The sequence below is a fragment of the Saccopteryx leptura genome, chromosome 3, assembly GCF_036850995.1.
Source record: "Saccopteryx leptura isolate mSacLep1 chromosome 3, mSacLep1_pri_phased_curated, whole genome shotgun sequence".
In the NCBI taxonomy this organism is placed as follows: Eukaryota; Metazoa; Chordata; class Mammalia; order Chiroptera; family Emballonuridae; genus Saccopteryx; species Saccopteryx leptura.
Genome location: NC_089505.1, coordinates 283,180,308 through 283,195,838, shown reverse-complemented (window position 1 = coordinate 283,195,838; position 15,531 = coordinate 283,180,308). Strand labels below are relative to the sequence as shown.

Sequence of the window (15,531 nt, the reverse complement as noted above, 5' to 3'; positions counted from 1 at the left end):
AGCTGGAAAAGCCAGTTATTGATGGTGAGTTGCTGAGATGATGTTTGATTGCAGCAGCTGAAGAAATGTGTTCAGAGAAAACATACTTGTTTAAGCTATTAGCCTTTACAAGAGAAGGTTGCTAGATCAGTTAAGGACTCTGTGTCAGTAGTTAATTAGCAGGGCACATGATTTTGAATGGTTTTCCGTGACTTTTTCTGTGTGTGTGTGTGTGTATGTGTGTGTGTGTATTTTTCTTTCTTTTTTTTTTTTCATTTTTCTGAAGCTGGAAACAGGGAGAGACAGTCAGACAGACTCCCGCATGCGCCCGACCGGGATCCACCCAGCACGCCCACCAGGGGCGATGCTCTGCCCACCAAGGGGCGATGCTCTGCCCATCCTGGGTGTCGCCATGTTGCGACCAGAGCCACTCTAGCGCCTGAGGCAGAGGCCACAGAGCCATCCCCAGCGCCCGGGCCATTTTTGCTCCAATGGAGCCTTGGCTGCGGGAGGGGAAGAGAGAGACAGAGAGGAAAGCGCGGCGGAGGGGTGGAGAAGCAAATGGGCGCTTCTCCTGTGTGCCCTGGCCGGGAATCGAACCCGGGTCCTCCGCACGCTAGGCCGACGCTCTACCACTGAGCCAACCAGCCAGGGCTGTGTGTGTGTATTTTTCTGAAGCTAGAAATGGGGAGGCAGTCAGACAGACTCCTGCATGCGCCCGACCGGGATCCACCCAGCATGCCCACCAGGGGGCGATGCTTCGCCCATCTGGGGCATCGCTGTGTTGCAACCAGAGCCATTCCAGCGCCTGAGGCAGAGGCCATAGAGCCATCCTCAGCGCCTGGGCCAACTTTGCTCCAATGGAGCCCTGGCTGCGGGAGGGGAAGAGAGAGACAGCGAGGAAGGAGAGGGGGAGGGGTGGAGAAGCAGATGGGCGCTTCTCCTGTGTGCCCTGGCCGGGAATCGAACCTGGGACTCCTGCACGCCAGGCTGACACTCCACCACTGAGCCAACTGGCCAGGGCCCGTGACTCTTGATGAGTTGAAAAATATCACTAATACCGCTCGGTTGTCTTCTTGAGGGTCAGTTTGCTCAGATGGTTTATGACTGATGATAAAAAAGTTGGATAAATTTACAAAGCTTGTGAAAATATAGGTGTTTAAAGCCTATGGCTATTGTTTGTATCACCAGGTACTTTGCAGATATTTGAATTTGTCTTGTGCTATTGAATAAGTGATGCCACCAGTCAATTTGATTTTTTCTCTTCCTGTTCTGAACTTTTGTCAGAAACAGAAGCTGATTGTCCCAATTTGCCTCACTACACGGCAGTATGATGGCCTAGCAATGGTAAAAGTGGTTTTGTTGCAAAAATTATTTTATATATATATATTTTAAGATTTTATTTATTCATTATAGAGAGGAGAGAGAGAGAGAGAGAGAGAGAGAGAGAGAAGGGGGGGAGGAGCAGGAAGCATCAACTCCCATATGTGCCTTGACCAGGTAATCCCAGGGTTTTGAACCGGCAACCTCAGCATTCCAGGTTGATGCTTTATCCACTGCGCCACCACAGGTCAGGCGCAAAAATTATTCTAAGGTCAGGGTCAAGATGAACTGTCTTTAGCTCCTGTTACTGAACACTGAATGGCTTTGGACAGTAGCTTTTGCTGTAGACTTGATAATGAATTCAACATAAAACTACAAGGCAAAACCACATTTACATGTGAAACTTAATATTGAGCTAATCATTTAGATGACAGCTAATACTGTTTGAATCACTGGTAATGTCAAGCTGATTTGTATACTTCTTATGCTATCAAAATTTAAAATAAGAAATGAGATCTATGTTTCTAAACCAGTCTATAGCAGATATATTTTCTTAGCTTAAATTAAGTACCAGTAGTGCTTCTCAGACCTGAATGCAGGTACAAATTTCCATGGAGATTTACATGTTTCAAAATCCATAACTGCAAATTGAGGAGCTTCTACCTAATTTCAATTGGAAGTGAAGAATCCGCAATATAATGACATACTAAAAAAAAATTATCAAGAGAGATTGATTTGTTGTTGTTCCATTTAGTTGTACATTCATTGGTTGCTTCTTATATGTGCCCTGACCAGGAAATGAACCTGCAATGTTGGCATACTGGGACGATGCTCTAAGCAACTGAACTACCAGGCCAGGGCCCATGAAAGTATCTCTAATCCCTAAAAGCCCAACCTCTACAGATAAGCACTTGTTCTTGCTGTTCCTCTAGACCAATGGTAGTCAACCTGGTCCCTACTGCCCACTAGTGGGCGTTCCAGCTTTCATGGTGGGCGGTAGCAGAGCAACCAAAGTATAAATAAAAAGGTAGATTTAACTATAGTAAGTTGTTTTATAAAGATTTATTCTGCCAAACTTAGTGAAAACCCAACATAAAGTACTTGGTAAGTAATTATTATTATATGCTTTAACTTGCTGTAACTCTGCTTTATAAATTTTATAAAGTAAAGTTACTTTCCTACTTTATAAATCACCATTACTGTGGAACCGGTGGGCGGTTAGAAAATTTTACTACTAACAGAGATAAGAAAGTGGGCGGTAAGTATAAAAAGGTTGACTACCCCTGCTCTAGACAGCCCCTTTTGGTTTGTAGGAAGGCAGAGGCAAGTCAGAGCTGCCTGCCCCAGAATTCCTGCTGTTTCCTGAGAATTCCTTGGGAAGAAGCGGGAAGAGAATGCAGGTGACAGTAACCCTGCTGCCTTGGACACCTGTGGAGAGAGAGCATGTGTGCGTAGGTGCACATAGGCACATGCACACAGTCTGGAAGTCTGGGACCAGGATTATTCTCGAGCCTCATAGATGTAGGTGCCCATAGCACAGACACCTGCTCACAGACACAAACAGTTACAAAGAAGAAGAATGACACAGTGCAGTTTCAATGTTTGCCTCTCTCTACCCCTTTCTTGCCCACAAATGACCACTGTTGTTAATATTTTGTGCAACCTTAATTTCTCTGCTTTATATATTGGGGGATAGGTAGCTCCTGATTTAGAATGTCAACACTGTTCTCCAAGATGCTGGAAACAACTCAGAATCCAAAGGAAAATCTTTGAAAACTTGGTATACTGATCGTGTTGAAAAGTGAACATAGCATGTGGGAAAATGACTCATTGATATGACTTCACCGTTGCCCTTATTTTAAACTTCTTACAGTGAAAGCATAACCCAGTTCTGACAAAGATTTTCAGCCAGGGCTGGGCCTGCCTGTGACTCAGTGACGTGTCACATTCTCTGTGCCGGAAACCTGCATTCTTCACACCATTCATCATGGTCCTGGCAAGAAACCTTTTGGAAAGGTATTAGCATTTGGTAGGTTTAATTTTTCCCCCAGCTGCCCACAGAAAACAAACTCAGAAATACCTGTTTTGGATTTTTCTTTGAAAAGTGTGTTGGAAGGGTTTGTCATTTCTCCGTCTGGAGCTGTTTGTTGTTGTCCTGCCAAGGATAGTTTGCTTAGGGCCATGGCAAGGTGACTGTGGACCTAACTGAAGGGTAAAATAAACCAGGCGGCGAGCCCGTTCTGGAAGGTGAAATCTCTTAGCTGGTGTTAGGTGGTGGGTGGGGTGGCTAGCCATGGCTGGTGGCCACAGGCCTTCACTGCAAGTGTGGCTGATTCACTTAAATCCTTTAAGTGATGCCCACCAAGTGACTCACCAAAGTGGATAGCTCTTTCCCGCTCAGTGGTCTTGTGTCAAGAGAATGCCTAAACTTGCCAGCCCCCAGTGGGAACTTCCCAGCTCACATTGGGAACTTGCCCACAGCCTGAGGACCACACCTGGTTTACAAGAAGCAGCACCTTTATTCCATTCTTTGGGTTATTCTTATAACTCACAGAAGAGGCATGTTCTAACGGGCCCTTTCATTTCTGATTTATAGATCTGTGCAAGCAGTTCCTTGAAGGCAGGGTATTGCATTTCTCCTGTGTTTCTCCATAGCGTTTGGCTCAGTGCAGACCCAGTATAGAAGGCAGTGGGATGTAGGGGCGTTACAGCTGTTTGGTGGTCAGAACTTTAGGTTGGCCAGTAGCTGTAAGATCTTGGCCCAGCCTGACCAGGCAGTGGCGCAGTGGATAGAGCATCAGACTGGGATACCCGAGGTTGAAACCCGAGGTTGCCAGCTTGAGTGTGGGCTCATCTGGTTTGACCAGGGCTCACCAGCTTGAGCCCAAGGTCTCTGACTTGAGCAAGGTATCACTCGGTCTGCTGTAGCCCCCAGGTCAAGGCACATATGAGAAAGCAATCAATGAAGAACTAAGGAGCTGCAACAAAGAATTGATGCTTCTCATCTCTCTCCCTTCCTGTCTGTTCCTATCTGTCCCTCTCTCTGTCTCTCTTTGTCTCTGTCAACAACAAAAGCAACAACAAAAAGATGTTGGTCCAGCAGCTCATTTCTCTGGGCATCCCCTTATCATCTGATTACTAGCTGAATGAGAGATTGTAAATCAGTAGTTCAGTTCTTTTCTTACTGTGTATCAGAAACACCTGTAGGCTTTATTTTTGAAATACACATGATTGGGTCATACTCCCAAGGTGGGTTCAACAGGTCTGGGTAGAGCCTGAGGCATGAAGATTTTTCCGGAGTTTCTTATGGACAGGGTTGAGGATCATTGCCTGCATTCCTTCTGCCCCTTATTAATAAATTTAAGAACTAAATAGAAAAGTAATAGGAACAAAGGCTGCATGGTTAAGGATACTTCAAATGAGATGTGCTAACATGTCCTAAGTAGGACTTTTGTGCAATTTTTAAAAATACTGAAAAAGTAGTGAGGTAAAATAAAACTGAAACAATTTTTTGCCTTAGTAAAAACATCTGGAAAGAAAAAAAATGTATGTGCCCTGGTGTGTGGAGCATAACATTCTGGGTATGGTGGAAGGCCTCTGAGGCCAGGGCACAGGGAGGGTGGGACTAAGGCTTAGGAACAATAACAAAAGAGTAAAATTGTCCTACAAATAGAGAGTGGGGTAAAGTGGGAAACATAAAATCTGCATTAGTTAGCTATTGCTGTGTAACAAAATTAACCCCAAACGATGCAGCCATCATTTAGTGACTTAAAACAACAAACATGTTGGCCCTGGCCGGTTGGTTCAGTGGTAGAGCATCGGCCTGGCATGCAGAAGTCCCGGGTTCGATTCTCGGCCAGGGCACACAGGAGAGGTGCCCATCTGCTTCTCCACCCCTCCCCCTCTCCTTCCTCTCTGTCTCCTCTCTCTTCCCCTCCCGCAGCCAAGGCTCCATTAGCAAAGATGGCCTGGGTGCTGGGGATGGCTCCTTGGCCTTTGCCCCAGGCGCTAGAGTGGCTCTGGTCGCAACAGAGCGGCGCCCCGGAGGGGCAGAGCATCGCCCCCTGGTGGGTGTGCCGGGTGAATCCCGGTTGGGCGCATGCAGGAGTCTGTCTGACTGTCTCTCCCTGTTTCCAGCTTCAGAAAAATACAAAAAAAACCCCCAAAAACCCAAAACCCAACAACAAACATGTAATATCTTAGTTTTGTTGGTCAAGATTCCAGGTGCAGCTTAAGTGGTGCAACTCTACCCAGACCTGGGTCCCTCTGTTTGAAGATCTTGTAAGGCTGAGGTCAAGTTGTTGGTTGGGGCTATAGGCTCATTCAGAAGGATCAACAGGGTGCAGAAGGAAGGATCCATTTCCAAGGTCATTCAAGTGGTTTGGGTAGACCTTGTTTTTTCTTGCTAGCTCTTGGCTGAAGGCCTCACCTATATCTCACCACCTGAGCCTCTCCATATGGCATCTTACAACCTGGTAGGTAGCCACCTTCCTATGGAATGAGTAAGAGCTTGGGCAAGATGGAAGTCAGTCTTTTTGTAACCTGATCTCAGAATCAGAGTGACATTTTATTATTTTTGTAATATTCTCTAGAAATGAGTTGCTTGGTCTGCCTTATACTCAAGCAGAAGGGATTACACAAGATCCAGAACCACCAGGAAGTGGGGATCTTTAGGGGCCATCTCAGAGGTTGGCTAGCACAGCATGATGAATGGGTTTTGTGAAGAATCAGAAGGGTGGAGTCCCACAAGCTAATAGAAGGAGGCAAGAATTCAAGTGTAGGCTAGGTTATGATATGGTAACACACTCAGTCTAAGGGGCTTAAAATAACATAAATTTATTTCTTGCTCATGTAATACAGTGGTAACTTGAGATATGAACAAACCAACATACGATTTTCTTTTTAAGATACGAGCTGCTACTTGGTTCGTATTTTTGTTTGAGATCTGAGCGAAATTCCGAGATATGAGTCATGATTCGGGAAGCTGCCGCTAGTTGGTGCGTTGGCGTACGGGTCCAGTATTGGCAGTTTGATATATGAGTTGACTGACTTACGAGCTCGGTTACAGAACAAATTAAATTTGTATCTCAAGGTACCATTGTATTTATTGCAGGTTGTTTTGGGCTCTGTGTCACAGAATCACTTCTGGGACATGTCCATCAAGGTCACTTATGGATTCTTCATGTCATTTTCACTGTGGGACTTAAGCTCAGTTTGTAAAATCTTCACTATCTGGAATATTGCTTGTTGCCATGGTAGAGGGGGAAAAGTTATGGCAAACCCTGTGTTAGCTCTCAAAACTTTAGCTTATGTTATTCCCTTTGACATTTCATTGCCCAAATAATGTCATGTGGCCTGCCTCCCCTCAAAGGATCACGATCCTATTATGTGTTTAGAGAGTAGAGATTCAGAGACATCTGGTGATCAGCACCGATGAGAACCCTGGAGGGAATAGTGACATCACCCAGTCTTGGCCAGAGCAGTGGTTGTGGAGTGATAAGGTACATCCTCATGGCAGTGGTTTAAGGAATGAACCGGAGGAGACAAAGTGTAGAGAGCTAGGAGGAAGAAATGGTAGAAATTGCTTAAGGCGGAAGAGAAGCTCTGATCACCAGTCTTTCCTCATTCTTTTTCATTTAATCATTGACTGATGTCATGGTGGGTTTTTTTTATTGTGTATCAGATCCTTGTGAGGAGCTCCTTCCTGAACTGTACAGCACTGCTCTCCTTATGCTTTGATGATAATCTCAGGCATGACCACCACGAGTTGACTTACTTTTGTGTGCCAGTTGAGTATTGACTTTAAATAAGAAGTCTCTCTCTCTTTTTTTTAAATAGGTTTTCTGTTGTGCCAAACAAAGTCAGGGTATCATGTGACTTGCCAAGGTTTTTGAAGAAATGTACTTAGCATTAATTTTTTTATGTTGCTTTCTTATTAACTGTTTTTGGAAGTTTGGAAATAATTAAATTTGAGTCAGTCTCCAAATTTGTTCTGAAACAGCTTTCCATTTTTTGCTGAGTTCGGTATTTCAGGCAGGATATGTGAAAGTACTTGGTAAATTGTAAAGTGATATACAGATAGTTGTTGTCACCACTCTTCTCATTCATTTTTGATGGCCAAGAAGCAATGTGGTGCACGTTTTATTCCTCTTGTGCGCTAATAGTGGTTAAAGACAAGACGCAGATGACCTGAAACGAGTAATTGAAACATCGATTATATTTGACATTGTAGAATTTTGAAAAGTAGATTTAACATAATATATGTTGCCCTTAGCTAAATATTTAAATATGTTGGTTTCATTATTGTATAAGAATTGATAGAGAATAGGAGGGGCTGTGAACTGGGTCTGATTCATTTAAGTGCAACAAGGATTTTTTCTTTTTTGGCCACCATTTCTCATGAGTCTCCCATTTTTTTTTCATATCTCTCTCTCTCTATCTCCCCCTCCCTCTCTCTCCCCCCTTTTTCCCTCCCTTATTTTCTTTTTGAGAGAAAGAGAGAGGGCAGGAAGGGAGAGAGAAAGGGAGGGAGGGAGAGAGATGAGAAGCATCAACTCCGTTGCTTCACTTTAGTTGTGCATTGATTGCTTCTCCTACGTGCCTTCACCAGGGACCTGATCTGTGACTTTGGGCTCAAGTTGAGCCAGCAACCTTTGGGCTCAAGCCAGCGACATTGGTATTGTGTTGATAATCCCACGCTCAAGCCAGTGACCCTGCGTTCAAGCTGGTGACCTTGGGTTTTGAACTGGTGACTTCAGCGTTCCGGGTCAACACTCTATCCACTGTGCCACCGCTCCTGTTTCTTTTCATGGCACTTCCTCCTCCAGCAGTTTCATTTGGTTCAGTTACTTCCTGTAGGGTCCTGTCCTAATGGAGATACAATAAAAGTCAGCACGTCTGACTCAAATAAAAAGGAATGATGTTGTGGTAGCAGACGTTCAAGTAACAGGTGAGGGCTGGAGAGAGCTGACTTCTGAGCAACCCTGAAATCTCTTAAGCTCATGCAATTCTATCTTCTTAGGAGGCTGACCTCACACAGAACAGCTTAGGATGCCAAGGAAACAGCTCTGATTCAAACACTGTGAAATATCCCCACATTGCAGGTTTGCAGTGACCTGCGGCTAATTGAGATTTGATAAATGCGAATGTTTAAAATCAATATTGGGGGAATAAATCTTTCTAAAAAGTAAATATGTATTAGTTGTGCATTTTGATTTCTTACTAATTAAGTTGACATTGTGGATTTTCAACTTCAAAATTGGAAATGTAGTAAAGTTACTGTATGATTTAAAGTAATTATTCTGAGAGATCTGCAAAAACCACTCCTATATAGGTCCTGTCAAAGACACGCACATTATTCAGCTGTGAGAGTTATGTGAGATTTATGTTTATGAAAAACTCCTTCCCACCTTCTTGGCAAAATGCAAGAATGATGGGCTGTAAAATAGTACCATTAAAATGGCCTTATGTGTGTTTGAACCAACATCTGACTTTTTGACGTTACCCAGCTGCCTGTTCCCATTGTACCTGTTTTTACTGGGTGTTGTGTTTTTTCAATGGGGGTTATTAAATTTAATACTTTAAGCAAATAATATAATCTATACTTCTTAGATTATGACGGTATTTTGATAAAAGTCATTTCCAGGTGCTTTCAAGTGAAATGCTGTAGCAAGCAAATCTTTTTAAGGGTCTTTTTTTTTCTTTTCTAGTTAATATGAAACATGCTTAGTTTTCTAGACAATTGGGCCTTTTTTTTCCCCCCAGGTTATTCTATGTGTTGTTCAGCTTTTGAATTATTGACAAGTGTAGTTAAGCGGCCACGGCATTCCGATTTCCTGGTAATAAATTAAACCTCCTTGAGTTGTTGAAGTGCATAGCGGTTCTCTATGCCAGTGTGCCTCCAGTGAAAAAAAGGACTAGCAAAGATATGTTTGGGTTTGTGTATATTTTGACTATTAGTTGTTGGAAGAGATTTGTGTCTCTGTTCCTCTCTCAGTGGAGATAAACTTATAATAGGATTCTGCTCCCTGTCACATAGGAAGGGCAAGCTATGAATTTCAGGAGGACATGGTCAGCCATGACTGGGTCAAGAAGATCACATGGCTAAGGTAGCCGTCCCCCGGAAGATTCCCAAACCTATGGCCAGGCTGCAGTCCTACCCACTGGGAAAGCTGTTGCATCGCTGAAGTTCTGTACGTGAGCCCAGCTTTACTTGTAAGCACAAGAATTATTAAGGGTGATTCAAGCCTTCTCCCATTGGCCTATTTTCCTTTGGGGAAAGCATTATTCTTACTCAAAAACAGAAGCTCTCAAAGATAATGTTGTTTTTAAAAATCCTGCTGAAGTTGTAACCACGCAATACAGATAAATTGTGTTCTTCTTCGAACTTGATACCTTTTTGGTGGATGCGGGCACTGGGTCCCCAGTGAGGCATCTGGGGACCAGTTCACTGACAAAGGGAACCAGCAGGAGGTGAAGCTGATGAATTCAGTGTGTACGTTTTGAGGTTGAGTTGCCTGCAGGATGTTCATTTAGGTGGAGATACCCAGGATGCAGATGTACATATAAGGAGCTTGGAACAGGTAACTGTCTTTGAGATGGTTGAGACCACTCTTTCATAATGAAATGCATTAATAGATATAGTCAACCATGCTGTTAGAGAGAAGGGTAAATAAGACTAACAATGTGACAATGTAATGTGAAAGCCAAGCTCATTTTGATTACATGTATGTGTACTGTGACATACATAATTATGGGAATGATTATTTGAAACAAAATTGGGGAGCAATAAATACTCTTTATGTGGATGGTTATTTTAGATTAAAAGCCAAACAACACAATAGTGTCATTTATAATTGAATCTGGGTTTATAGTCACAGTTTAACCAAAAGTGAGCTTGATTTAGTTTTAATGAAATTCTTTAATACATATGTATTTTTGAAAGGAATTTGAGATTAGTCACAAACTGGACTATATATAATATAGTCAATTCAGAAAGGTGAGTATTTGTGCCCTCCTGTGGCGTTGAGCTAGGATAGTCATGTTTTCATTTTACCGGCCAATTTTGTCTTCTATTTTGCCATTTGTATATTCTGTAATAGTAACACTATTCTTTACTCAACAACTTTAGTTGAGCATCTACTTTGCGTCAGGCGCAGGGGACATACAGGTGAATGAGTGAGGTGTCTTCTCAAGGATGTCCACTCGAAAACTTGCACATGGGTGTGTGCAAGACTTTACACACCCACACATTTCTGAGCTAGGAAGTGAAGGGTTGAGTAGGAGGAAGTGGATAAAGATATGGAAAGAGCATTCAGTATGAAAGAAATACCATGCTCAAATGCACAAAGGTAGGAAAAGTCAGGGTCTATAATGTCAAAAACCTATTTGTGGGCTTAGGCTTTGGAACACAAAAGCCAGCTACACTTACAGGAAAGTTTGGTAAGATAAGGAACACAAGGACTGTATGGCCAGGGGCCACTGCCGTCATCGAGGCCACACACATGCAGGTTCTCACTGAATTCGGGCAGACGTTAAAGAAACAGTGGAACCAAATAATGGTGGGTCATTCCCTTATTAAAGTCTCACACTGGCTGATGAGCAAACACACAGGGCTCCCAAAGCCCTGACGCATTCTCTGGTTCTACAACCAGGAGAATCTTCACCGGTTCCTCCTAGAATCAAAGGCCCCCACAAGCCTCAGTAGGGCTCCCAAAGCCCCTCAGCTCTGGTTCCCCATTCGCACACCTTCTCTTCCCCTGCCAACATGGCTTCTCTCCCTGCAAAACTTTCTGGCGTGAATGCCTCTCCTCCAGCAAACATTAGCAAAACAATGGCCCTTCCCAGGCAGGAAGGTGATTTGTAATTTCACAGACCACACATACCTGGCGCTGCCCAGCGCCATTTTGCAACAATAAAAGCAAACTAAAATAATACAAATTTTACAAACTCATTTGCCCAACAAGGACCTAGCTTGAATGGGAAAGAAGAAAAAGGGATATACCAGGAGAAGGAAATTTGGTTCATGTTTCAAAATATTATGCTCCCTCCGAACTTCCTCCTTCCCTAGTCCAATGGGTTTTAATTGAGGACACGCTTAGATAGCAACTTGAGGCATCTAGATTCCTTGGGGGGGGGGGGGGGGGATGGGAAGCCTGGAATGCCACTGATTAGGGTTTTGCTTTGGGACGATCCACCTGACCACAGTGGGATCTGTACAGGAGACGAAGGGTCTGGATTCAGGGAGACTGCTTCTGTGTCAGGAGGCTCTTGTTGTGGTCTCTGCAGGTGTGCAGGGCGGCTGGTCATTTCCTGTGCCCCAGTGAGTTTCCCTAACGGGGAACACAGCTGGGGTCCTGTGGGCCTCGCCTGGGGTGAAGTTCTGGAACACTCCAAAAGTTGTACAATTATCTTTATGTGACCTTGAGGCAGGGCTGACTGGCCAGCCGTATTGCAGAACCATTTGAACGGGAAACTTTAGAGTCAAGAAACAATCAGTCACTGAAAAAGGAAGTTCAAGAAGGTCATTTATGCAGGGGAAATGGTTTTTAAAATTTTTTTCCCCATGACCTCCCGATGCACTGTAAATGGAGGAAGCTGAAGTTTCTAATGGTGCTTTGACCTGAAAGGATATTTGATCCCCTTCCAGAGGGGGGCCCTCCTGGTAGGTAACAGTTCATTAACTTCAGTAGAGTCTGCTGAGTGTTAATTAAATCTGCATTACAGGTGGAAGACCCTGAGGTCCGGAAATGCTTTCTCATTCTACTGGAAGGGCTGGCCGCTGCTCTCCAAGGCTATATCTCTGTGACTCTTCAGAAAACAGACAAAGAAGGCTTTCATAGGATCAAGAAACATGAAAATTTTCTTGGTGAAACATGATGACCCTCTGTTTGTGACACATATGTGTATCAGGTTTTGTTCTGTGTGCCCAGATAGGTATTGGTGCATCTACCCTTGCAGCTGAGTTCAATTACCTGAGTCATTCAGATCAGCCTTGTGGGGGGAGACAGGGAGGAAAGGGGCTTTGAAGTGGTGAGCGGGGCCTGGAAGCAGCCGCACCTCAGCTGGGGAGGCGCTGTGGGCAGGGTTGGCAGAGGCTCTGTCTCTACCCTCATTGTTTCTGTAGCAGTTCACGTGCACAGGCTGCTTGTGGATCGGGGAGAGGGTAGTAATCTGGCTTTAGGGAACTCTGTCAGATAGCCTGCAGGCAAGCAGATAGGAACCAGAATTGTTCAGAAGGGCATAACATAAAAGGTAAGGGTGCTGGAAGCATCTTTTCTTACCGCTTCCCACTCTCTTGAAGCCTCCGTTGACGAGTTTCCTGTTTATCCCTGTAAAACTTTTCCCAAACAGGCACACACGTTTTAAAAAGGCATGCGAAGCCCCCCCCCCCCCCCCCCCATCCAAACTGTACCACCTGACACCAGGCAGCTCCGCTGGTCGCCTTTGCCAAGGACCTGCCTTGTTCCTCAGGTGCCTTATTCCGCAGGGCGGTCCAGCCCGGCTCCTCCTGAGCTGCCACTGTCCCGCCAGGGCCCTGTGATGAACATCTCAGCTTTCCCTTATTTCTAACTTCTCGTGGGTTGAGTGGTGGCCCTTCAAAACATATGTCCATGTCCTAATCCCTGAAACCTGTGAATGTGACCTTATTTGGAAAACCTTTGCAGATGCAGTTAATTTAAGGATCTTAAGATGAGATCATCCTAGGTTAACCACATGAACCCTGCATCTGGTCACAAGAGTCCTAATAAGACAGAAGAGCTGACGGATTGGGACTGTCTTGCTGGCCCGTTCCCAAGGCATCAGGGGTTTCGCCTGCTGGTCCTCCATCCCACGTCCTGCCTCTCCTCCTGCCCTTTTTGGGTCTTTCTCTCTAAAAACTGCCTCTTCTCTCCCACCAGCAGCTTCAGATCTGCCTCTGGCTCCCTTCCTCACGCCAAACAGGATGTGGTGTGAAGAGGAGAGGGCGGGGCCGGGCAGCTCCCACTTTTTCTCCAAAGTAAAAGTATGCCCTGGGGGTCCGGGGGCAAACCCTCCAGGGGCATGCCCGAAGTCCGAGGCTTCTTAGAAACCTGTTTTATCGTAAAAGTTGATGTCACTCATATATGCTAGTGTAGAATTCATACCTCTACAAAGCCATGTGTGAGTTAATATAAAAATATCTTAAATAACTTAGTTTTTTGCACTGAATCTATGAATAAAATTGATGCTATGAAACAGGGGCCGGCAGACTTTTTCTGTGAAGGGCCAGACAGTAAATCTTTTCGGCTTTGCAGGCCATGTGCTTTCCGACAACTGTGCAGCTCCGCTGTGCTGGTGTGAACATGCAGGAATGTGTGTGGCTGTGCTCCAGTGAAGCTTTGTTCATGGTCTCTGAAAAACAAAGAGGCAGAGGAGGACAAGACACAGGGAGAGGAAGAGAAGGCCATGTGAAGACAGGCAGAGATTGGAGTGATGCAGCCCCAAGCCAGGAAATGCTGGAGACCCCTGAAGCTGGTGGAAGCAGGAAGGATCCTCCCATAGAACCTTCTGCTGCTGAAGGGAAAGAGGTAGAACCCCAAGACCGAATGGTTATAGTGAGATGCTTTAGGTCCGACGCGTTCTTGAAGATGTTCTTGACGTCAGTGTGGTTTGTTCTCATTTATCTCTTCATTCTAACTAGCGAACAGAAGGTCTCAGATGTGAAACTTCCAGGCAGCACAGCCTAGCAGGCTTTCTGTACACTTTATCATGCAGTTATTTGATTCATTGTTATCGGTAGTCAAATTATCTTTACAGCCTTCATTGGTGTCTTTTAATTCATTAGGAGGAAGTATCAAGGACGGTTTGTTGACTCATCAACCAGAAACATGTTTACTTCCTTGTCTTGTTGGGCCCTGTCCCATCTTTTGTCAATTTTTGGCAAAGGAAAATGGAGTGACGTGGTTTTTTTATTTGTCCCCCCCCCCTTTTTTTTTTTGGTGGGAGAATGTCCCCATCTTGTGGATGTTTGTGTTGTGTTTTAGCTTCTATAGGTTTACATAGAACTGACTGGTGTGGGGACTTTATCACAGACATGCTTCTTAGAGGCTTCTTAGCTGTCTCTGGTTTTGCTGTCATACTGCGTTCTGGGCGTGTGGGGCACTGGGCCACCTCACCTGTGCTACGTCCATTTACCTTCACCCCCAGTGTTTCCCTTTCAGCATTTTCAGAGTCCTTCTAAAATGATGGTTTTATTTGCTCCTCCAGATAGTCTTAAAGGATAGGTTGCATCTTCTATTTTAAGAAGAGGGTACTGAGGTAACATATAGTAAATTAGTATTAGACCTGAGGTAAAAAATCTCGAATTCTCTTTCCTGCAGGTCATTGACCACCCTGTCCTCTGCCCAGCTCTCTACTTGAAGCATGGGAGAAGGCAGACTCTAAATGACGGCAGTGTCTCAACTATCTTTCAGAAAGTTGGCTACAAATAGAAGTCATTTTGTTTATAAAATGCCAGTGAAGTTTATCCAGACAGAATTTACTTTGCCTTAATTATTTAAGCCCATGTGCCCGATTGGCAGAAATGGAAATGAGTTTACTCTGTAAGCATTACCACAATGTTCTGATTGCTATCTTCAGAAATAAGAGCGTGTAAAATCTTCGTTGTGACTTTTGGGGAGAGTGTGTATAGTGTAGGGGTGTAGATTTGTCTTTTGTACAGAAAAGACTATTAAATACTGTTACCATGAAATAGATTTTTTTTTTCGGTGCCAAAATATGATAATAAACTTTAGTCTTTAGGTGTTCACTTTGGTAAAATTCTTGGATAGTACACATAAAAAAGAGAAAGATTTCACAAATAGGCTACTTGAAGTGGTTACCTTCGTTGTGCAGAATAATACAACAGAAGTCTCTTGGTAAATATAGCGAATGCCTTCCTGGAGGTTGGTTTTGAAACAGAAAAGACTAAGGCAGATTCTTCATTTGGCCCTGCTGATGCCTTCACCTGTTGCATTCTGTTTGAAAACAGCTCGCTAAAACTTGTATGTGGAATTAAAAAACAAACCAAAAACCTAAAATAAATAATAAAAACAGAAACAAATCTGCAGATACAGAGAGCAAACTGATGGTGTTAGTGAAAAGGGAGGGGGTTGAGATGTACAAATTGGTTGTTACATGATAGTCACGGGGATGTCAAGTACAGCATAGGGAATATAGTCACTAATATTCTAATAACTGTGTGCGGCGCCAGGTGGGTCCTAGACTTAC

General features: G+C 44.1%; 1 protein-coding gene and 1 non-coding gene across 8 annotated transcripts in view; one reads left to right on the top strand and one right to left on the bottom strand.

Annotated features, from left to right (window-relative positions):
- The window catches only part of LTBP1 (latent transforming growth factor beta binding protein 1), a 416,121-nt gene that overhangs the window by 102,097 nt on the left and 298,493 nt on the right, over positions 1–15,531 (top strand). The gene's annotated exons all lie outside the window — the stretch shown is intronic.
- TRNAA-AGC (transfer RNA alanine (anticodon AGC)) lies at positions 559–634 on the bottom strand. Its single transcript has one exon. It is a non-coding gene; the product is annotated as a tRNA-Ala (tRNA).